Source organism: Eumetopias jubatus, unplaced genomic scaffold (assembly GCF_037043125.1).
Source record: "Eumetopias jubatus isolate StellerSeaLion01/CBP00866 unplaced genomic scaffold, mEumJub1_p1.0 scaffold_4, whole genome shotgun sequence".
NCBI lineage: Eukaryota > Metazoa > Chordata > Mammalia > Carnivora > Otariidae > Eumetopias > Eumetopias jubatus.
In genome coordinates this window covers 164,283,278-164,306,807 of record NW_028274810.1, presented here as the reverse complement: position 1 = coordinate 164,306,807, position 23,530 = coordinate 164,283,278, and positions in this window count along the sequence as shown.

The following is a 23,530-nucleotide window of genomic DNA, read 5'->3' as shown; positions in this document are numbered from 1 at the left end:
TGGTGGGACTTCATCCAAACAATTAAAGGCTGTCAGAACAAAAGCTCAAGTTTCCCAGAGAAGAAATTCTGCCTCAAGACTGCAGCATTAAATCCTGACTAAATTTCCAGCTTTCTGTCATGTTCTACAGATTTCACCCTTGCCAGCTCCCACAATCACAGGAACCAATTCCTTAAAATAAATCTGTGTGTGTGTGTGTGTGTGTGTGTGTGTGTGTGTGTTTCTGAAGAATCCTGACTGATATGTATGTTTAGGACACATGGAACTTTATACTATATACTCTAAACTGTGTAATAGATACTTCAGGAAATACCATGGATTTTTTCTATGTCTCCATGTTTATCATTTCTTGTTTTATGTTTTCATATTACATCTTTGTAGTCACTAATAGAAATGAAAACATGTATTTCAAAACTATCAATCTAAGTACTTTAAAAGAGCAATATGATAAACCTGTAAGTTAACCATTTTATCTATTAATTATCAATCAAGGTGCACTATTTTGTGTTTACACATTACCTCATAATTCTTCAGTGATTTTATATATTATTTCCTACCAACTGAAAATAATGTGCTTAATCATCATACTATTTATTTTATTATTTTCAGTGGCTAAAAGGAAGTATACAGTAAATAATCAATAAATTGTGCTTGAATTAAAATGAAAAAGATTTTTGCCAAGAAAAGTTACTATATCCTAATTTCTGGAAAATGATATACCTGAACCGCATTTGGTGGCTGTGGATAGTGGCAGGAAATACGCACATGGAATGAGCATATTTTTCACAATAATAATTGAGCAGGTTAGGTTCAAGATTATGAACAACAACAACAACAAAACACATGGTTAGTCAAATTGAAAATGTTAACTTAATTGCTTAGAGAAACCTGAGAGAGTTGTTAAAGTATATACAAAGTATGGTTATTTTTAATAGAAAAGACATAAAAAATAAAAGAACTGGTTATTTTATTAAGAAAATAGCTAATATAGAGGCTTATAAATGTTTGGATCTCAGAGTCCTTGTATGTCCTAAAGAGTTATTGAGGACTCCAAAGAACTTTTGTTTATATGAGTTACATTTCTGAATACATATCATATTAGAAGAAAATACCATATTAGAATACTGTATTAGAAGAAAGAGCAGGCACTTTATAAAGATTCATTTATTAATTAAGCTTAAAACAGCAATACAAAACTCACTTTATGTTAACATAAATAACATACTTTATTAAAAAAAACTGTTCTCTAAAATTAAAAAAATAGGTTTTTTTTGTTTGTTTTAGATTTTCAAGTATCTTCAATACCTGGCTTAATAGAAGACAGATGGATTTTTATATCTGCTCTGTTCTCAATCTGTTGTCATAGCACAAATCATACATAGCTTCTGGAAAACTCACTGTGCATTTCCGAGAAAAATGAGTGAAAAGGCAAAAAAAAAAACCTCTTAGTATCATTATGAAACTAGTATTACCAGACCCCACTTTGAGAAGCACTGACCGCAATGCCTCTTTCCAGTTTGATGCGAAATTCATTCAGCCCGTGCTGAAGGTGGCCTGCATGCCATGATGATCAAACTAGGGTCTGCCTCCTTCTCTGAACCAGACTGTACATTCATATGTTTCTTATGGAAGTCAGGGAAAATACTGGATACAAATTTGGTCATGCCTTTTCTTTTGTTGTTCAAGCGTTGTCCAACAAAATCCAAACAGAAACTGCAATGTTTCTAGCTGACTACCTGCAAAAGAGACCATCTAATCTTCCAAGTTTATGGACCGCAGAGCAGGTTTACTAATCTAGGGATTAGGAACATTATAATCGCTTCCTCCTCTCTGTTCCCCTCCCGAAGGCACAACTGGACCATCATTCCAAGGGACAGGATTGCACTGGCCACTTTTAGGCTTTCTTTTAGCAGATGCTAAAACAATGGTAACATCCAGCAAAACTCTTCAGGCCACTTGAGGAGCAGCTGGGTCCAGTTTTCTTACGGGAGCAGAAATAGTAAGGAAGCATGCTTTCAAAGCCACAAGAGACTCTAGACATACTATGTTTTACTTCCTTCATGAAGATACCCAACCCCTCTTATGAAAGGAGCACAGAGTTACTATTACAGTCTGTTATAGTCATAGTCTGCTATTTGCAGCTTATTGGGAAGAAGGAGGAATTGTTACAGAACACCATCCCAAATGTCCTCCTCATGTCAATTTTTGGCAGTTCTAACCAAAGTTTTCACTGTCTTTCAGGGAGGCTCTTTTGTTTCAAAGAAACAGAGTCTCTATAAATTCATTTAAAGCAAAAAAGAGAGCTTACTGTAGAACTCTGTGCAATCTAGGGACCTGTTGTTCCTTTTTCTCTCTCGTGGACCACATTGTACCTCTTCTGTTGCCCTCTAAATGTTTGCTGCCTCAGAACTTTGATTTGCAGTGATTCCTTTTTGTCTCATGACTCTTCATGTACTTATCTACATCCCTGTTCAAATTCATTATACTAAGGAATTTTCCAATGTTCTTTCAGTACTTAAAGGATAGCATTTCTCTACATTTTGACTTCCAGTTTTGTTGTTTTAAAGGATAGCATTTCTCTACGTTCTGACTTCCAGTTTTGTTGTTTTTGCTGTTGTCAAAAAGAAAGGTGTTGAGCTAATTTTTGTTCTTTTTATTTATTTATTTTTTTTAAAGATTTATTTATTTATTTATTTATTTATTTATTTGAGAGAGAGCAAGTGAGGGGAAGAGCAGAGGGAGAGAATCTTTAAGCAGACTCCCCGCTGAGCTCAGAGCCTGCCGCAGAGCTTGATCTCATGACCCTGAGATCATGACCTTAGCCGAAACCAAGAGTCTGATGCTTAACTGATTGAGCAACCCACATGCGCCAAATTTTTGCTCTTTTTAAAGTAATATATATATATTTTTTTCTGTTGGTACTTTTAACATTTTCTCTCTATAATTGCTTATTTGGAATTTTTCTCTAGCTTTCTTTGTATTTATTCTGCATGAGGTTCACAGTGATTCTTGAAGCTTGATGTCATTTATCAGTTTCAGAAAATTCTCATTAGCATTATATTTTCAAACATTGCTTCCGCCCCATTGGCTCTCCCCTTTTTCTACAATTCCTATTTCATGTATGTAAAATCCTTTCAGTGTGTCGTCTCCTTTTCTTGCTCTTTATTAAATGTAATTTCAATCTTTTGTTTTTCCATGCTTCTTCTGGATATTTTTCCATCCTACATTTTATGCAAGTAATGATCTCTGTATCTGTGTCAAATCTAACACTAAACACACTCAGAGTTTTAAATTTTATTCACTGAATTTTTTAGTTCTTGAATTTCAATTTGCCTTATTTTTGCATATTCAATTCTGTGTCAAAATTCTCCACATTCTTGGAAATCCTTAAACTTAACAAGTTCAGCCATTTAAAGTCTGTGTGTCAGGACTCCATTTTCTGGAACTACCTAAGCCTATATTTCTACTTCCATTGTTTTTCTAAGGTTCTAAAACACGTAGTCTTATTATACACCTTGTTATCATAGCATATCATATCATATCATCACCGTGCCAGGACTCATAGTGTCTAGAAATAATTTGAGGTCTGGAATGATTATATCTTCCTTCCGAGAGAATATACTTTTGTTCTTGAAGATAGCTAGGGACATTTGTAATTTCAGATCATTTAGCCCATTCCAGGGAGATGAGTTGAAACTGTGCTTTAGTTCTTGCAATGACTAAACTATTTCTGATTAACACTTACTCCTAGTTTGTAGACTTGTAAGACCTAACATAAAGCCTGAGGGCCCTGGATTTCAGTTTTTGTCCTCTGGCTCCATAAAGCTTTCACAGCATTGTGCAGCTTCTCAAATTCAGTCACCCCGACAGTAGTCCACAAAATCCCTTAAGTAAAAAAAATCCTTACATGAGAGTAGCCTAAAATGATGGGTTCACCTTTCAGGGTTCCTTTACTCTCTAACCTGCCTAGATCTCGACCCCATAATTCCTTGTTAGCTTTTTAACTTTCCAGTGTCTTTAGATTTATTTTGCCAGCTTCAGTGTGAGAGTTTTTTCTAAATTTCCTAGTCCACTATTACTGAAGTGTCATGTCTCAAAGGAAATTTTTGAATAAACAGATCACCAAGTAAATAGAACAATAAATAACAAGTAAGGTGCAACAAAAATATAAGCTAAAAATGTGAGTCATAATGATTGCAAACCCACCACTCATTAAAATACAGACTTTTTAGCTGTGCAATAAATCACTGTTACTATTTAATGTAATTTCTCTAGAAGAAAAGTTAAAATGGACAATTAAAAATTCTAATATAATTCTGGAATCTGTTAAAGAATTAATTTTAAAAAAACTATTGAAAAAGAAATTTTCAATCCCATTCTTTTATGAATATTTTATGGAGTTACCCAAATTCAAATTTTCTTTTGAGATAAACTACCAAGATTTTAAATTAACTAATGGTAAACATATAAGCATTATAGGTCAAACTGAAAGAATAATCGAAGGAATAACTGAAGTTAGAAAAAAATCTTTCTAAGAGATTTTGAAAGACCTCAAGGACAAAATCATGGAAATGACTAAAATAAGTTATATGCTATTATAAATGGTCATTTTTTCAAAATATTGTATGATTGACTATTTAATTCCTTATAGATAAGAAGATTCAAAAGATGACCTATAAACAAAATCATGGCAATTTCATAGTTGGTAAATTTCATGGGGTTATGTTAAGTAATAGGGTCTTTTACTGAAAAAACAACTCAACCTTTTGGTACATTATGAGGTTTATATAAGAGGAAATCAATATTTACTAGAGCTAGTTAAGGAAGAAATATGTATGTAAGAAAAAACTCATTTATCTTGACTTCCAAAAAATTAAAAATATAATACTTGCCCCAAATTTCTCTGATGGTATGGTCTTTATAAACAAAAATAAGGATTGGAGTTGAATAACAAGTGTGAATAGGTATTTTCTTAGTGTGATATCAAAGGCACATGTTAAAGCATCCTGATGTCATGAAGAGCTAGCAAAAAGCAAAGCTATAGCTTTGGTCAGGCATGTTTATATCTAGTAGTTTAAACTAGGGTATAAGAAGTTTTGAATCTAAAGATTAAGGCAACAAAAACTTTCTGTTTCAAGAGTTCAAAAGTAGATCCAGTATCTGCTTAGGACGAAAGCCGGAAAGAGCATCACTCTTATCCATATAACAAAATAATGATGCAGAAGGTAAGTTCACAGGTTTTTTTAAGCCCATCAAAACTGAGGTTACAAGTCAAATAACTAACTCAAAATTTTAAGAAACACAACGCACCAAAGAGAGGCACAATGTGAGCACTTACTTACCTGGAGTAGATGATGCTGGACACCATGGAAGTTGCTAAGATTTCCTTCACTTAAATTACTTTTTAACAAATTGCTAAAGGGGCTAGCATGACAATGTCGAAGCCCTAATAACTGCAGACACAAAAGAAATCCACACCCACTCTACAGGCTCTTTTCCACTGACCTCACTGGATATTCACAAGAAAGCTTGAGGGCAAAACAAAGGTCCCGAGAAAGTGTCCCTTTTGATGTAGGCTTGGGGAAGAAGAATTGTAGCCACCTCAGGAAAGGCACAAAGCCCTGCCCAGATCCGTTTTCCCCATCTTTTTATGAAGCAAAAGCCTTCTACAACCAAGAAAGAGCAGACAACTGTGTTGCCCTAAAGGCACAATAAAATGAATAGAAGCTAAAGGAAAGGAAATGGAGAAAATTTGTTTAAAAATTCTTTACCCCTCCAGACAAATATGAATTTATCCTTAACTCAGACCACTGGTAGTCTCCTATAGTAGTCAACAGGACAAGATCACTGATAAGACCCAGTACCAAAGACCCAGGAAAACAGTACATGCCTAAGATGAATACATACTCTTAAATCATAACAACAGAGGACATTCTTCCCCACCTTCATCATGAGGCCAATAAACACTGAGTTAACAAGTAAAAGCAGGCTTCTTCTGATAATGGGACAAGAGCGCGGAAAGACTCATGCACAAAGGGAAGACTTACAGTTAAAAGCAGATTAGACATTGAGAAAAATCCTCCAGCAAAACAGCTCTTACTCTAACACAAAATAACACAGAATAATTTAAACCTGTAATGCACTGAGGGTAATCATAGCACCAACAAAAGCCATACCCAGCTGGAATAACTATATCAATATCAGACAAGTTCTTCAACGAATATTATCAAGGATAAAAGAAGGACATTTCTATACTAGCAAAAGGTCAATTTTCCAAGATGATACAACAACACTAAATGTTTATGCACCTAATAAGAGAGTTTACAATACAAGACAAAATCTGATAGAACTGAAAAGGAATATAGACAATTCTACAATTGTAGTCAGAAATTAATGACTGTTCATCAAGATAGATATATTCTGTATCTTTGAGGTAAATACCTAGTATATGTGGAACATAAGGAACAGTGCAGAGGACCACAGGGGGAGGGGCGGACAAACTGAACGGGAAGGAATCAGAGAGGGAGACAACCCATGAGAGACTCTGGACTCCGGGAAACAAACTGAGGGCTACAGAAGGGAGGGGAGAACGGGGTAACCGGGTGATGGGTATTAAGGAAGGTACGTGTTGTGGTGAGCACTGGGTGTTATATGCAACTTAATGAATCGTTGGACACTACATCAAAAACTAATGATGTGCTATATATTGGCTAATTGAACATAATAATTTAAAAAAGATAGATAATGTTCTGAAGGTAAAATAAACCTTAACAAAATTTAAAGAACTGAAATTATACAAATTATGTTCTCAGACCACGATATAATGAAACTGGAAAACTAATAACAGAAAGATATATGGAAAGTCTCTAAATATTTGTGTGGTGGTGTGATTTATGTCATGGCCTGAGAACATAATTTGTAGTCAGAAATTTCAACACTCCTCTGCCAATAAATGATAGTATAAATGGTCAGGAAATCAGCAAAGAAGAAGAAATTAGTAAAACTAAGAATAGAAAAATAATAGAGAAAATTAATGGAAACAAAATCTGGTTTATGGTAAAGATAGTTGATAAATTTCTAGCCAGATTGACAAAGGCAAAAAGCAAGAGAATACACATATTATAGATATAGGGAATGGAGGAGAGGACATCACTATAGACCCTATGGACATTGAAGGGATAAATCAAGGAATACTATGAATATGAATATTATGTTAACACCCATAAATTCAACAACTTAGATGAAATGCACCAACTGCTTAAAGAATACAAATTCTGTTATATTTGTTAAAGAAAAATGAATTGATGATTGAAAACTTTCTAGCAGCCAGAAAAAGAAAATTCCAGGTAAGATGGTTTCACCTAGGAAGTGCAATAAGGCATGGAAAAGAGAAAAAAAGGCATTCAGACTTAAAAGGATGAAATATAAATGTTGCTATTGTCAGACAACATGATTGCCTACAGAGAAAATTCCACAAAATATAAAAAGTTGCTAGCACTAATACAGGAAGTTTGGCAAGGTCACACTATACAGGGGCACTATTCAAAAGAAGATACTTGTTTTTCCTTCAAGACAAATATTTAAGTATTTCTCTAATTACTATTACATGGAAAGGAACTTCAGTTGCCCTTCAAAATAGTTTACTCCTTTCCTAAGCTTCCAAGTAATTGTCACCATGACATGAGTTTGGATTCCCACATAACCCATTAGCAAGTCCATGTTTCTGCCTCCAAATATTCTACCCTTTTACCTCCATTTCCACTGGTACCACCCCAGTCTAAGTCACCATTAATTCTTCTGTTATTGAAGTTTTCTCCTAATTGATCTCCCCGCCAAGTAACCTTTTTCCAATTAGCAACCAGATTGATTTTTTAAAATTTTAAATCAGATCATATTATTCCTCTACTTAAACCTCTTCAAAGTCTTCAAAATGCTCTAAGAATAAAACTTAAACTTATCTTGACCTGTGTCATAGTGTAGCAGTTCTCAAAATGTGCTCTGTAGACCCTTGGGAGGTTTCAAGACACAATTCCAATGCAATGGGGTCTGCAGTGTTAACATTATTTTGCTATAATACCAAGAGGTGATTTGCCTCTTTTATTTTGTTCACATTTACACTGATGGAGCCAAAGTAATAGGAAGTAAAATTCAGAGTCTGCTTATTTCCCAATTCATAAAGATTTTTGTAATAAAAGAGGGGATAGTATTAGTGAATATTACTTTTTAAAAAACAATATTTAAAGGGGGTCAATATTTGAAGGATGTGCAGAACTCAGTGAACTGTTATTTTCCAAAAGGCCAATCCATGATACAACATAATTCATGGGTAAAGATTCATTTATTTTTTTCAAGATTTTATTTATGTATTTGATAGGGAGAGAGCAGAAGTAGGCAGAGTAGCAGGCAGAGGGAGAGGGAGAAGCAGGCTCCCCGCTGAGCAGAGAGCCCGACACGGGGCTTGATCCCAGGGTGGAATCATGACCTGAGCCAGAGGCAGATGCTTAACTGACTGAGCCACCCAGGCACCCCTAAAGATTCATTTAAAGTGCAAGATAGACCAGTGGATTTTAACAAAATACAGTAAGAAAAGTTTATTGGTATAGCTTGTGATTCCACACTGCAGCTAACCTTTAAGGGACTACAATTTAGTTTTGATGTAAGACCCAAGAAGAATATCCACAATTATCTGAAAGAATATTAAAACATGCCTTCCTTTCCAACTTCTTATTTGATTTTTCTTTTATATAGGTTAACCACAACAATGTATTACAACAAATTGCATGTAGAAATAGATATGAGAATTTATTATGTAAGGTTTTAATGAGGTTTGCAAGAATGTAAATAATGCCAATCTTTTCAGCAATTTTGTTTTGTTTTGTAAAACTTAAATTTTTAAAATAAAAATATCTTATTTATGGTAATATATTATGTGCTTATTATTGCTATTTCTGAAATGAATTAATAAGTAGATATTTTTAAAATTCAAAGTTCTTATTTATAATATGGTAAATATATATAGATATAACCCACTTATTCAAATTTTAGGAGTATTCAATTTTAACAATATTTTTTAAATTTAATTTAATTTTATTATGTTATGTTAGTCACCATACAGTACATCATTAGTTTTTGATGTATTAAGAGATTCTAGGGGCACCTGGGTGGCTCAGTTGGTTAAGCATCTGCCTTCAGCTCAGTTCCCGATCCCAGGGTCCTGGATTGAGTACCGAGTCAGACTCCCTGCTCTGCAGGGGTTCTGCTTTTCCCTCTGCCCCTCCTCCCACTTGTTCTCTCAATCTCTCTCTCTCAAGTAAAATAAATAAGATTTTTTTTTTTTTTTTTGGAATAAAAAGAGGTTCTAAAAGCAAAGAGTTTGAGAGCTGATAGCATAGTGAAACCTATTACCTTTACTGGAACACTGTGTAATCATCTCTCATGATTTTGTTCAGGTGGGTAAAATACACAAGGAATATATACTAGTTCACAAAACAGTAGAGCAGACTTTATGTAATGCTCTTGGGTTTAATTCATAAATTATAAAAGGAAAGATATTCATATCAAAACATTTTGATATTTTTAAAGAAAAGTCATGACATTTATTGTTGCTACTTAGGAATAAACAGGTGTTGATTCTACAAATTTTATAAAAAGGTTTTTAAATCATTTGCCTTCTATTATAGTGATAAGACAGTAAGTAAACACACACACACACACACACACACACACACACCAGTCTACTCTCTCCTCTTGTACAATCTTTTCCTGTATGATCTTGTTTAATACTATCGTAATGAGATTGAGAGAAAATATACCTAAAAGTTTACATTTTGGCAGTTTAGATCATTAGAGATCTTTTCCTGGTCATATAGGATTTAAGTCTATTCCAATACACTTACTAAAACTGAAGAGCCCATCTCTGACCATTCCAGAATCCACTGAATCCTGCACCCTTCTCTGATTACTTGTAAGACAGCATGATCTGGCTTCTGCATGTCTTTCCAGCCTCTTGCTCTCTACCCTATCCATTATTTATTAGATTTGGCTTCTCTTTCTATCTCCTTCTTATGGACCAAACTCTTTCTGTTAATCACATGGGACAAGCTGTTTATTACCTGAGAACTTTTGACCTTCCTATTTCTTTTGCTTGGAACAGCTGCCCCCAGCTCTACGGACTGCTTTTTTCTCCTCATTTTTCATTTCTAAAGTAATATATTATCGCTTAAAAGACACTATCCTTGACAATTTTGTCTATAAGGTGCCAACCTTCTCCCCTAGTCCCATCAGTCTCTCTCAGTACTCTACTCTTTTCCTTCATACCACTTTGAAATGTTCAGGTTTGTTGGTTCGCAAGCTGATTGCCTTGCTCCTACACTACCATGAGTATTCTCATGAAGGAGGGATTTTGTGAGGCTTTCTTGTTACATATGTCTCATTCAATAGTCATGGAATAAATTAATTGGTAAATTAATGAGTCAAGATTGAATTTGGAAACAGTATATTTAAGTTATGAAAGCAAATTTTCTATTAATTAGATTTACCTTGTGCAAGTCAGTTAAGCCTCCAGATTCTCAACTGTAATATGTAAATAAAATAACTTCTTCAAGTTTCTATGAACATTTACTTAGATAATTGCATATCTTAAAGTATTTTACCAAGAAAAAAGTATTATTGGAATTAGATGAGTTATGACACCAAACAAATAATATACTATTATTATGAGTACATACAACTTGGGGAATATATAAAGGCTAATAATAAAGATACATAATAAATTAGAAAGGTATGACTTTCCCATGAGAGTAAAAATAATAAGTGACTCTAGAAATAATTCATAAATACGAAAGTATTTATTTTAAACAGTGGTTTTCCAGTAGTCATTGGTATACACCTTTCATCATTTTGCCTTTAAAAGGTAACATTCTATACTCTGACCTTCTTTTTGAAATTAAAATATATACTATTTGCCTACTTCACAGCCCACAATCAACAGGAAAATAATAATTACTGTATATCCATAGAAAAGGAGTCTTGAGAAATACTAAGAGATACATTATCTATTGTAAACATGAAAGAAAATTAGAATATCTGCAATTCTTTTAAGATTTCAATTAAATGGAAAAGACACATCTCCAAAAAACAATATTTGTTAGCCTAGATTTCTGTAATGAAAAACAACAACAACAACATGAATTAGATTGGAATGCTTAATTTAGACTCTTACCAAGAGAGTCCCAGGACTACATCTCTTTCCTATTCAAGAAAATAATTTGAAATTCTTACTTCAATGCTCTAAGGGAAGAAGACTCATAAGATTACAAAAATTGGAAGAGAGCTTAACAGTCATTGAGTGGGTTGGATGCCTACCTGAGATTCCATGCCCTCTAAGACATCTTCAACTCATTTTTGAAATACTTTAATATAACAAATGCCTCCCCCCAAAATAGACATTAACCCACAGGAAACTAACTAAAATATTGATTCTTTCTATTTGGTTAGAATTATTTCAACTGAGAATGACACTTCAGATCAAAGGTTTGATTTAGTGTCTTGTTTTATTCAAAATGGAAAGGAAATAAATTATGTCTTAATAAATGTATTATTTCTTAATAGATGGTAGATAACGAATTTTCAAATATTTCAAATATTTTCAAATACGGAATTCATACATATATGGCATCGTAATAAATATTTTCAGGAAATCATCTGGAGACAAAAAGCCAAAGGTGCAAATACTAGTCCAAGGTTATTCAGTTTCTTATGGCCACATTTATAAATACAACTGCTATAGTATGAATCTGGTTCATATTTATGTCCATTAAAATAAAGTATCACTCATATTGCTATGCTGGATTTCAGAAAGATGCAGATCAAATCACATTTCTTCTTAGCCATAATAGCCATCTATCTTTAGATAGAAAAGCCAAATGGCTACATAGTATTTTGCATTATATAGAAGACGACTATATTTTCCAACTTAAAAATCAGGGTATATGATTGGCTGACAAAAATAAAGGCAAATCAGTTATAGTCAATGAGGTCAATATTCAAAATTGAGATATGTGATTCAAAATGTTAAAGTTTATCCTCTACAAAAAGCCATATTATATAATTATTAGATCATGGATTTAATTAACATTTATCTTGAAATCACCATTATTTTTATGTCTATGATCAGTCTGACATAATTTTAATCTGTCACTCTTACCTTGCCCTGAACACTTCACCTTTATCAGAAAAATTGGTAGCTGAATAAGAGTTGTGGTAAACATTTTCAAAAATAATTATAAATTGGGAGAATTTAGGCTTGGGAGTTACATATGGTTGAACTTGAATTTGAGTCTAAACTAACTGCTAGTGAGCTCTTGTTCAATTTGTTAACCTCAGTCTCCTTATCTGTAAAATGGGGATAAGAGCCCCTAATTAATGGAAGTACTGAGAAAATTGCTTATAATTATTTATCATAATTCCTGACAATAAATGATAACCACTATGCGAGTATAAAAATGTCCTTAGTTGCTTGCCCTTGAGTTAATAAAATGTATAAAGGAATACAAATAAATATACAAAAAAATAATCACATGTAAATTGATTGAGTGCCTTAAATATTGTGGGATCTCAATTAGTGGCAGCTATAATTGTAATTTATAACTAAAAAATCTAGATATCATTGACCACTAAGACCAGTTTTCTCTCTTTTTCTTTTTTAAGACTAGTTTTCAACATTGTTTTTTCATATTCTCAATGATGAAATTAAATAGCTCCAAAGAAAACATTCATTAAAAACTTTCTTCATCAAATATCTTTTTAGGGTTCTAGCAGTTATTTACATTTAATCAAAAAAATCTCCATGTCTCCATTATTTCTGAGGCACATATTCAGTGATATGCTGGTTCAAACCCTTCAGGATAAAAAGCTATGGTTTGTTGTGTTTTCCTTTCCTGTGGTATAAATTAACTTCACCTGGACCCTAATTTCTCAGCTTCTCCATACCACAGATAGAGCAATTTTTTTTTTTAATAAGTAAATGAACTTAGGAGGCTATGTCTAGAACTCTTTAACAAGATTAAATTAGTTTCGAAACATGATACCTGATTTCAAAATCTGAAGCTTTCTTTTATTAGGTGAATATGAACAACATGCTTATTCTTGGGTTTCTTGGTATCGTTAGACATCAAATCAGGTAGTCCTATCAACTTACATACAAATGCTGATTCATGGTAATGGGAAAAGATACATTATCCCAAATGGTTAAAGGTAATATTATACATTACTAATCCATAATACTGCAATCATTTTCAAAGTGAGCTGTACTTGTTGAGTCCCCTGAGTCCCTGCTAAGTACAAAGGTTCAAATATGAAGATTATCAAACATAATCTCATAAGCCATCTTTTTCTGATTTCTTTTGGTATTCTTTTTCTCACTTTTACAAGATGTAATTTTGAGTCCTTTACAATTCTGAATTCTCTTCTGTAGACATGGTCCAGTTAGTTTCTGTAGGTCTTAATACGTGCTTTCCAGAAATGAATAAAAGGTTCCAGGTATTGCATGTAGCACTGGGTGTTATACACAAACAATGAATCATGGAACACTACATCAAAAACTAATGATGTAATGCATGGTGACTAACATAACATAATAAAAAAAAAAGAAGATTTCACTAGAGTAGCTTAAAATAGGACTAGATTAACACCTTCTTTGTTTGTGATGAAGGACTTTCAAAATTCCAGCTCCAGAGTGTCAAAAGCAAGATGACAAACCAGAAGGCACAGACCATCCTTCCTCCACAGAGACACTGAGTTAGCAGAAATATACAGACTAGAATATATCTATGAGAATTCTAGAAAACAGCTGAGAAGCTATAGAACTCAGGCTATTATAAAACCAAGAAGGGATTCCAGCAAAAGAGGTAAGAAAAGTCACAGCATTTGGCACATTTGGCACAGGCCCCTCCTCCCACATGGCATAGGGCAGAACAACCATGAAAATACCTTCCATACCAGGTTAAGTCCATCAGAAACTTTTATAAGAGACAAAGAAGGTCATTCATGATAAAAAAGCCAATTCAGTAAGAATATATGTTTATGCACCAAGCCTTGGAGGTCCTAAGTATATGAAATGAAATTTGACAGAATTGAAACGAGAAATAGCAATACAATAATAGTAGGAGGCCTAAATATCCTACCTTCAATAACAGACAGAATAACCAAATAGAAGATCAGTAATGAAAGAGGACATGAAAAACACTGGAAACCAATTAGGCCCAAGACATATACAGAACATGCCACACAACAATAGCAAGAAAGAAATGAAAGAAGGAAGGAAGGAAGGAAGGAAGGAAGGAAGGAAGGAAGGAAGGAAGGAAGGAAGCAAGGGAGGGAGGGAGGGAGGGAGGAAGGGAGGAAGGAAGGAAGAAACTTTATGAGGATATGGAATAACTGAAACCTTCATGAACTATTGGTGTGCTTGTACAATGGTATAACTGCTATGGAAAATAATATGAAGTTCCTTTAAAAACTAAAATTTGAACTATAATATGATCCAGCAATACTATTTCTGGATATATATCCCAAATAATTGAAAGCATAGTCTTGAATAGATATTTGTGTGCATCTGTTGAGAGTAGTACTATTCACAATAGCCATAAGGTAGAAACAACCCAAATGTCCATTGACTGATGAATGGATAAAAACAAATGTGGCACATATATACAATGGAATATTATTTACTCTAAAAAGAAAGAAGGGGTAATTCTGTCAAATGCTACAGATTGGCAAGATAAAAAATTTTTGGAGACCTGTTTCACAAAAATGTGAATATCCTTAACCCTAGTTAACTAACACTTAAAAATAGTTAAGATGGTAAATCTTATGTTATGTGTTTTTTTTAATCACAGTAACTATATTTATATAAGAATTTTAGCTCTGCAAAGCCGGAAAGCTCATGATATTTCAAAATAGCTCCTATATTCGTGGGTTTTTTTTAAATCATATTTCTGAACCTTGACTTTTGCAATTTTTGGAATTTTACATTGGTTCTGCATACAGTTACAGTTATTCTTAATTCCAACTTGATTTCCTTGGTTACAATGCCACCCTTGTTTTTATTCCCAACTGCCTCAAGAGTGTTTCAAACTACAATGTCTTCTCCTATGACTTGAATTCCCTGTTGGTTTTGAATGGTGTTGACTACATTGAATCTTTTACATTGGTGTGCCAGATTTGTCATCCCCAGCTTTGCAGATTTTAAGTACTTTCCCAGACCTTAAAGAGATACTATGCTTCCAACTTTGCTGCGGCTGTCTGCCCGATGAGCTGGTGTCTTTCAATATTATAAATGTCACATGATCTAGTTTACCACTACTTCATTTTCATACTTGAATGTATGTCAAATCTTTTTTGCTTGGACTCATGACATGAAATTTGAAATACCCACCATTGCAGTCAGCTAACGTGTCCTTCATATGACTGGGGAAAAAATGTTTTAAAAGAGTGCAGGTAGTCTTAGTTCTCTTTAGGATTATGTCCTTCAGTAATTAATATTCATTCAATAAGATCATTAAACTAATGATGAGTCTGCCTATCACCATTGCCCTACAGTTTATACAGTTCCATCTTGTAAAAAAGAAGAGTGAAAATACCTTATTAATCCAGACGGGCTATTTCTATAGGAGTCCTCTGGAATACTGACCTAGTCATCATGTCAAATATAGGGAAGGAAGAGTCTACCATACCTTATTCTTGGTGAACGTATGCTTACTACTGCTAATCACGACCTTTCTCAGTACTCAAAAACCATCCATCCATTCAGTTTTCCCTTGAAATATTTTACTGAGCATAAATGTCAAGATCCCAGGTCTACTGTTTTAAGACACTACCTAACCTTTTCAGAAACTCGGGACATTTGCCTTTCTTTATTCTCATGGCAGCTATACTATTATCAATAATTCCTCAGAGATCACTGACATTGATCTTATCTTCAAAATTACTCAGTCCCCTACATTAGATATCTTCTGAGCCAGAAAAGTGAAGTCATCTGGAGAATTGTTTTACTTTTCCTCCTTTCCTATCTCTTCAATGATTTTAAATTTTAATTTCTCTTCATCATTTTAGTTTTGCTCTTCCACCTGAAGATTATTCTCCTTGACAGAAAAATGGAAACAAAATTGAAGTTAAGGAGGTAATCGTTCCCTCTTTTGCTTTATTATCATAGTATTTGTCTTAGGAAGAAGAATTTTCACAATCTTGCTCACAATATAACTAGAAAGCTTTATTTTCTTTAGGGAATTTGAAAATAATAATGCGCTTTGAGAATCACTCTATTTCTGTTCTGAAATACCCTTGCTGATGTTTTCTCATTTTCTCTAATTCTTCTTTGAATTTTTGGCATATCTTTTTAAAGATTTATTTACTTATTTTGGGGGAGGGAGGGCAGAGGGAAAGAATCCTGAAAGTAGACTCCCTACTGAGTGGGGAGCCTAGTGGGGGACTCGATCCTAGGACCCCGAGATCATGACCTGAGCGGAAATCCAGTGTCAGCTGCTTAACCAACTGAGTCACCCAGGCACCCCTGGCATATTTTAATTTTTAATTTGTGCTCATAAAGAACACCATAGAAAGCACTTTTGTCTTTGTATACAATGCCCCATATTCTTTTCCATCAAGGTTATTCATGATTGTGTGTTCAAAACACCATTTTGAGAGCTTCTTATAGAACAACTTCCCCAACTTCATTTATTCACCCTTAATAGGTGTTGAGAATATCACTTAGAACCGCACATATAATCACATATGATGTAATCAGTTTCTCCTGAAGTCACATCATTGTGATTTCATATAACAGATTCTCTGTATTGATTCATTTAGATCTATATTAGGAGTTCTCATTATTTTTTTCCTTTACCTCCTGAGAGATGAAGTTGTTAGCAAGGGAAAAACAATCATTTTCTCTTAGTACCTTACTTATATTTGAAAGTGCCCCACGGAATCATGGGCTCATTGCTTCTCCATTTTGTGATCTATATCTGACCAAGTATTTATAGTAAAGTTTCGCACATGTCCATCTGCAGACAGTTTTAAAATTTTCTAAAAATTAAAGTTGGTGAAATCTATAAATTCTAGAACCTAGTCTCAAACACTTAAAGGCAGAAGATTTAGGCCACGGCTATGAATGTCATTTTAAATAGCTATGTTTAGGAAACATCATACTCCCATAAACTCTAACTTTTATTCTGCCTTAATTTTTTGCACCCATATATTTTTGTCCATGTTTTCACTATGAAATTTGGGACTTTTTACTTGATCTGATATTACCACACTTCTCCTATTGGGATATATATATTATATAAAGTTTCTTATTCTTCTTCCTACTTTTTTTTAGTAATCTCTAGACCTGATGTAGTGCTCGAACTCATGACCCTGAGATCAAGAGTCACTTGCTCCTCCGATTGAGCCAGCCAGGCACCCTCAGGTTTATTCTTTTCACAGTACTTATAAATCGTTACCATCTTCTATTTGTGGGTCTAACTTTATCAGTCCCATCAATACCACGAAAGTCAAAAGTATCTTCTTTGGCAAATATTTGTTTATTTTGTTCATTATTTATATTCTGATCATTTTTATTTGGATATCTCTTCTAATAAATAACTTGCAGCCATCTTCATTCATATGACACTCCAGAGAATCTAATTTACACTGTTTCAATCTCCTTTTGTTTTTGTTGTTTTTATTTTAAACCTGTCTCATTTAGATTAACAAGTCTCCTGGGAATTATATTAATCCAGGTCTGTGTTGTTGTTGTTTTTGTTGAAAAGCAATTGAGAGAGGATAAACACAATCTACTAACATGGAAAATAAAAGTGACCAGTAGAAAGGTAAAATATTCAAATCATTACAATTTCTAAGTATTCTGTAAGAGAAAAATAGTAATTTTTTGTAAATGTGAATAGGCAAGAACCTAAAAGATTAAAAATTACTTGTTAGTATAACCCTCTTTTCCTTGTCTTATAAATCTCTTTGTGTGACCATAGATAAATACATAAAGTATAGCTCATGTTTAGATAGAAAATTATTTGTATCTTAAGTCACCCAAGTGTAACAAATCGAATTAATCTCATTTACTAGGGGATATTTCTTTCTCATATTTACCTTTCTTTGCCAAAGTTTTCATTTCTCCCCCAAAATTTAGCTTCCTGCTCTCAACTTTTATTTTGTGAAAATCTTTTCTTAGATTCTTCCAGATGTGTTATTTCTACACTTATTTAAAAAAGGAAAATCTTGGAATATTTGGCAAATCTGAGGTTGGGGGAGGATTTTCACCATTGCATAGGTAGCTCAGAAAAACAATATCCTTCAGCTCTGCATATGAGCATATTTACACTCTACTCAAAATTCATTCAAAAATTTTATTCAGAATTTTCTATGGGTAGAGGCTGAGAAATACCACAGTGCACAAAAGAGAAAAATATGTCTACACAGAACACACAGTCTAGATTAGAATCCCAATAAATGAACAGAAATCACCACACAATACAATAAATCTATGGTGAGGAAAGGCAAGATGCTTAAACACAATAGAATGAACATTGAAACTCTACCTGGAAGCCAAACAATCAGCAAGCACCATCCTGAGGTCAATCATAGATTTCCCAAGATTCCCCATATTTAAAACAACAATCCATGTTCTTTCTTCTCCACAAAGCTAGCATTCACTGTCTGTCGGGGAAAGTTTCATATGCATTTTATCTTCTCCCTTATTTTCCCCTACACCATCATTTGCTTTCCCATGCATACCCCTGGCCTTGATTACCTACACATCCTTTATCTCTTAAGTCTATTGTTTGATAATATCATAATTAAAGTACAGAATTAGATACTGAGCTCAGCAGCTCATAATAATAAAAATATTTAACTCTAGGGGCTCCTGGGTGGCTCAGTCGTTTGAGCATCCCACTCTTGGTTTCAGCTCAGGTCCTGATCTCATGGGTCATGGGATCAAGCCCCACATTGGGCTCAGTGCTCAGCAGGAGTTGGCTTGGACACTCTCTCTCCCTCTGTCCCTTCTCCAGTGCACATTCTCTCTCTCTCTCAAATAAATAAATAAAATCTTTTATTTATTTAATTTATTTTTTTATAATGTTATGTTAATCACCATACATTACATCATTAGTTTTTGATGTAGCGTTCCATGATTCACTGTTTGCGTATAACACCCAGTGCTCCTTCTTTAATACCTATCACCAGGCTAACCCAACCCCCTACCCCTTCCCTAAATAAATAAAATCTTAAAAAATAAAAAAATAAAAATATTTAACTTTATTTATATCTCAGATAAACTACAATCATGGGATTTGTATCTCCATTGTACAGATGGGGAAATTGAGGCAGACAGAGGTTAAATAGGTTGCTTAAGGTAAACCCAGCCAGTAAGTGGTAGAAACAGAATAGCTCTAGTAACTATGCTTTTATCCACTGTATTATGCTTCATCTCATATCTCACATAAAAATATCAAACAGAAAATAAAATGGTGAAATATATATAATGGTGAAATGACTTGAAACCAGACTAACAATAAAAATTTAAAAATTCTGGATACGTTTAACATAGAGAAGAGAAAGTTGAGGAAAATGGTAATCAATTAAATATGTAAAAAAAATGCCATGTGGAATAGGAACAGTGCTGGTCCAAATCAAATTTGGTTCATATTTTAGGTCAAAAGATGGAAAAAATTTTAAATATTACAGATATTTTAAATGACAAATACTTTGTCTTGAGAGGAGCAAGTAGCAAATATGTAGACTTCCTGGGTATCTATTTATGTACATCAGTGTGAATATGAACATGTAAAAGCATGTTAAAATGGATGTCTTAGCTGGGACACTGAAGACAACACGGTTGACAAAGGAAAAAAAAATCCCTATAAAATATACACCTGTCTTATAGTGCACCAATGTCATATCATAATTGTGCTAGTCAAGTGAGAACTTTCCTTATTTCTTTCTCCTGCCTGAATTCATCCTCAAAGTTATGGAAACTGTGCTTAGCAATACATAAGAGAGAATTCCCTCTATTTCTTTTTATGATAGAAGGCAATCATCTTATTGGTTTTAAGACATATTCCAAAATAATGCATATTTGCCAACTGAGGTTCTCCAAAAGTGCAGCAGAATCAATCACTTCAATAGTGTTTAAGCAGTGAGAACTTCTGCTAAGAAAATTAATATCATTACTATATATGAGTTCTAAAACATTTGATATATTTAAATTAATGACCTATAGTCATGATATATAGCATATATACATATATGTATACCTTCATATAATTATTATTTTTATATGTAGCTATGTTAGAAGGAACAATGTACAAGTATTTGTGTAAATGTATAGAGATACACTATTATATATTTTTACCTATGTATGTTGGGGAATGCAAATATACACATAATATACTTTTAGTTATAATATGAAATAATAATTTAGTATTTATATTTCATAATTTAACAATAATAAACTAGTAATAATGAAATATTTATTTTCACTGCTGCTAAAATAAAATCTTAAATCTAGAGCCCTCAAACTAAAATTTCCTTTTCTGATGTGACAGAACTATTACACAAATCTGACATGCTCAAGGTAATTGGATGCCAGGCAGCAATGAAATTCATACATAATTTTGTATTTTAAGAGGTTGCTTTCTGAAAGCTCGAAGAGTCTTCTTTGAATTGATCACAATCCCTACCAGTTTCTGAGTACTTTAATGTCCAAGCCTGAACCAAGCATATATCAAGCCTTATTTTATTTAATCCTTACAATCAACCTTATTGGACAAGTGTTATATCTCACTCTATTAAACAGACAAAAAATTTTTGCTTTGAGAAAAATTTTGCAATTTGGCCACAATCACAATTATGGCAGGTGGAATCTCGATTCAACCAGGCCTAGATGAATCCAAAGTATTCACCCTTGCACCACATGATACCCACAATGACACTCTGCATGCATGCATGAGGACACGTGTGTCTTTGTTAACAAACCAGGAATTGAACACTTGCCATAAATTTAACTTTGTTTATCCTGATAAAGCATCAGCTTTTTAGTATTGTCTTTTTATTTTTATTATAAACATATAAATATTTAAAGATAAAAATTGGGAACTGCTATTGGCAACTAGTTAGTTGCACATATGGTAACATTGAATTAATTGGAAGCAAAATATTACAATTCAAAGTATTGCATTCACATTATGATAAGTATATCCCTATCAAAACTGGTACCTATCTTGATACCAGTGTCCCTTGTTTTGAAAAAGAATACTCATTTAAGCCTTTTTGTTTAATTATTAGAATTATATTTTTGATGTTTCATAGACAAGGTATTTTTTAATGAATTTGTGTCATATTAAAGTACTTATGTTAAAAGTCTGAATAAACACCATACAAAAAGATCTCAAATATTACTTTAAAACATCTTTATTTTTATGTGTTTTGAGTTTACTGTTTAACCTAAATATGTGGCTCCCTTGCCCATTGAGAAAAATACTCATATTAAAGGTAAAATATGCTTCCAACAGAAAAGCATGATTCTAAGGCTCATTACTAAAACTGTATTTTTTTTCTGTTAGCATATCAGGAATTTTTGTTGATATTAATTTGGGGGCATTTGTACCTTCACATACCTAATAAAATACTAGTTTCCAATATAGGCATTTTCTACCCATTATAATTTAATGATAGTTATTTGAGATTTAACAAACTCTTCAAAAACATCCGTGAAGCTTCAACGATTAACATTCAAAACGTGAATCTGGTCTTGGATTCTAATTTGCTTCTGATGCAATATTAAAGCAAAATATGTATAAAATATTAATGTTATATTAGTTCTGAATTTATTTTTTTAATTTTAGAATAAAGCCTTCCTACCTAGATCATTTTATTTTGAAGGACATTTTTAAGGGGCAATCATTCTTCTTGATAACCTAAATAATAATTTATTATTTAACTAGGTAATAATTAAATGTAGTCATATTGGGAAAATATTGTCTTATATGTAGAAAAGTTTTTATATTAAAATAAAAGCATGTATTGAATAAATGATACAATATTATTTTCACTTTTGTGGAAAATCAAACATTTCATCTAAATTTCATGCAATGAATGCTTACAATATGTAGTTTATCTTATAGTATTTAAAAACTGCATGTTAATTGATTCTTACTGTAATACTGTTTTAAATGTGTAATGTTTCAGAATTTTTTAATGAAGGTATAAGGTTTTCCAACATCATTCTTTTTTAATTTAATTTAATTTTATTATGTTATGTTAATCACCATACATTACATCATTAGTTTTTGATGTAGTGTTCTATGATTCATTGTTTGCATATAACACCCAGTGCTCCATGCAGTATGTGCCTTCTTTAATACCCATCACCAGACTAACCCATCTCCCCCTCCTTCTCCCCTCTAGAACCCTCAGTTTGTGTCTCAGAGTCCATAGTCTCTCATGGTTCATCGCCCCCTCTGATGCCCCCCTTCATTTTTCCCTTCCTACTATCTTCTTCTTCTTTTCTTTTTTTTAAACATATAATGTATTATTTGTTTCAGAGGTACAGGTCTGTGATTCAACAGTCTTACACAATTCACAGCGCTCACCATAGCACATACCCTCCCTAAAGTCTCACCCAGCCACCCCATTCCTCCCACCCCCCACCACTCCAGCAACCTTCAGTTTGTTTCCTGAGATTAAGAATATCATTCTAACAGAATGAGGAAATTTCACCAAGTTTTACTGAAACATACCCATTACCATGAATTACATAATTGTGTTCTTATATTAAGTCTTCTGTTCTCAGAGTCCATGCCTATGTCTCATAAAAACATAATTTTTAAATTAAATCCTGTGACAGAAAATGGCTATTTGCTATCAAATTATTTTTCTTTTTCTCCCAGGCACACATTGAGACCATGTTTCTTAATATTCTTGCAGCTAAGCCTAGCCTTCCAACTGAGTTCTGTCCATGCTAACATGGGCAGATGTGATGTACATCTTTTCCAAGTTGGTCCATAAAACATTCCCATGACCTTTCATTCCTTTTTTCTAGTTGCTATCTGAATGGAGAAAGTACTGAGGACTTGGAAGAATGAAAGGACTCTAAATATCTGAATCACTGAGTAGAATGAGCTGCTCATGATCTGCATTGGATTGTTTCATGAGAGAAAAACATTTATTTTGTGAAGCCATTAAAATTCTGATTGTTGTCATTACAGTGAAGAGTTGACTGGAATATTGCAGATACCAGTAAACTTATTCCACAAACAAAAAGCTGGTCAGGGTAAATTTGAGATTTAAATGTAAAAAACAAATAAAAAACAAAATTTGGAACTTTCTGGAAAAGAATATAAGAATATATCTTTAAGGCCTCAACGTCAATAGAAAATTCACAGCCCATATTTTTTGGACTTCCAAGCATCATAGGTCCTTCACTCTTTCTTGACATTTTTTCACTTGGATTCTGGGAAACCACACACTTTTACTG